A 2,500-nucleotide genomic window follows, 5' to 3' on the forward strand; every position below is an offset into this window, starting at 1 on the left:
TTCGTGATCTGGTGGTCACAAGAGTTCAAACAGCTTCAACTAGGAACTCTTGGACAATAAAAAAAGTTAAAAAAACATTTTTCGATGTACGGTTTAGACTGATTTTTGAGTGTCCGAGAAAAGGAATCTTTAAGAAAAAAAGTTGAATTGGTAGACGACACCCATTTCTTTTCCTTTTTCACCTTGTAGGAACCTTTGGCCAGAACTATTTCACAGATTTTTACCACATTTCCATTTGTCCTTCTACAGACCAAGGTTTATATAAAAACAGGTCAGTCCACCTCAGAAAGAAATCTAATCATGTGACGTCATGGGCAGGCGCGCGAGATGCCGGCCTGTCATCCTCGAGACACGGTGGAAACGGAATGAATGTATAAGAATTGTCAGCCAAGTACATCGCCTCCTCATGACGTCATATCGTTAGTTTTCCTTCCAAAGGGAACCGCCCTGTTCTTTTAGACTTTGCGACTTACAGGAAGGGATACAGAGAGACAGCAAAGAAAAAAAGGACAGGAGAGAGACGGCAGATAGGAAGACGGGGTGGTGAAGGTCGTTTGGAAATCCGGCACAGTGTCGATCAAGCAGAAGATGTCACTGAATAATAGGTGGAGGCGGGAAGCAGGGAGACGAGGGCTGAATGTGGAGATGAAGGAGGGGAGAGGGGGAGGGAGTGGTGAGGAAGAAGAGAGGGGGAGAGTTTGACAAATATTCATAAAATATAGAAAAAATAAACAAACAGATAAGTAAATACAAAAACAAATGATAAAAGAAAAATACAAGTTATCGATCCCTCGAACTCCACTGATCAACAAAGGCCTTTCCGAACCTTTTTCCATGGGTTGCACGACAGTACCGATCTCTGCCACATCACTCCTGCAAACTTCTTTTTCTCGTTCCTCACAATCTTTCTAAGTTGATAAGAAAATGCATTTCCTGGATATCAATTAACCCTATGATGTGATGACGCCATTATTCAGCGTTTATTTTGGTCGGCGTCAGTCGGTTTCATTGAACTAAAGGTGACCCCAACGGGACGAAAATATACGTCGCTGTATTCATCTGAACAAGCTTGAGAGCGGAGTGCTCCAAATGAACGAATTGGCACCAGAAAACGGAAAAGGGCCAGCAAAGGCCACCTGCAAGAGAAACAAAAGATTACAAATGAAGTGCATATCTTTTGGTCCACAACTAGGTCGGATGCTAAGAATAGGTAGCTAAGCATCAACACTAGGGAAGTGGCGAGGTGCCAGTGAGAAGTGGAGTGCCACTGGCCAAGTCAGTGCCACTAAGAGGCAGAGACTCCATCGAGAAAAAGAGTCGGAATGAGGCACAGTGGTTCGAGAAAGTTCGAAAGTGGCCTAGTCGGGTTGCGCCTCTTCGATTGAGAGGCGGCACTGGACAAGTTTGGGGAGATATTATATAAAGTCAATCATAACTTGAGCGCCCCCGGGGAGGGTTTGGGGTGTGGGGATGGGGTCATGCAAATGGGGGCTTGGGGAACGGGGTAGGGAGTCGTGGGGGGCGGAGGGTTTGTGGTCATAATCGTCATTGTCAATGTGGCACTTTGGGTTGCCTGTTAGCTATTATATAATTATCTGTTCATTGGTCTATTTGTCGGTTTCTGTATTCATTATTTTATTTACAGATTTGTTTATATATGTTAATTCAATTATCAACTTGTTTATTTACAAATTTATTTATTTTTCATTGCTTTATCTCTTCATTTATGTATCTGTTTATTTATTAGGCAAATTTAGCTTTGGGAAATTATTCCTGCAAAATTTCACGGAAAATCCAACAAAAATACTTTCAAGATTGTATCCCAACCTCCAATTGTATTATCATATTTTAGCGTTAATGCCCAAAGTGGTAACCTGCAAGAACTGCTAACTCAAGAATTTCTGTATCAGACGAAGCTCGCGTGAGGGCACGATCGGCAGTCTGTACCCTGCGGGACTCCTAGACGGAGTTCTCGTAGATCGTTGTTAATTAACAAAACTATATTTTGTGTCCAAAAAGATTTATTTACCCTTAAAGGATATAAGGTCAAATTTCTAGCGTTATATTTGATATCTTTTTTAAATAAAATATATTGGTAAAAAATATGACACTAATGTATCTTTAGTTAAAAAATGCGTCAACTACTTATCTCTCCTTCCTTCCCATTGCATTCCTCTTTCCATCACTCTCGCTCTCTTCTCTTTTCTTCCCTCCCTTCTTCTCACCCTTATATATCTATATCTTCCCTCCCTTCTTTCCCCTCCTCTTCTCCCCCCTCTCTCTTTCTCTCTCCCCTCATGTCTTCTTCCCATCGTTCTTTCTCCCATTCCCCCTCCCTCAATTCACAAAAAAATCAGACGTTAAGGTTTGAAAACAGCACTGGCGGGAGATGTAGGGTGAGGGTGAGGGTGTGGGTGAGGGTGAAGGGGAGAGTGGGGCGAGGTGGCGGGGGGGGGAGAAGCCCATTTGCGATCACAAAGGGTGTCTGTCTCGAAAACAA

This window comes from Oratosquilla oratoria, chromosome 10 (assembly GCF_046742065.1).
Source record: "Oratosquilla oratoria isolate Oo_2021 chromosome 10, ASM4674206v1, whole genome shotgun sequence".
Taxonomy (NCBI): domain Eukaryota; kingdom Metazoa; phylum Arthropoda; class Malacostraca; order Stomatopoda; family Squillidae; genus Oratosquilla; species Oratosquilla oratoria.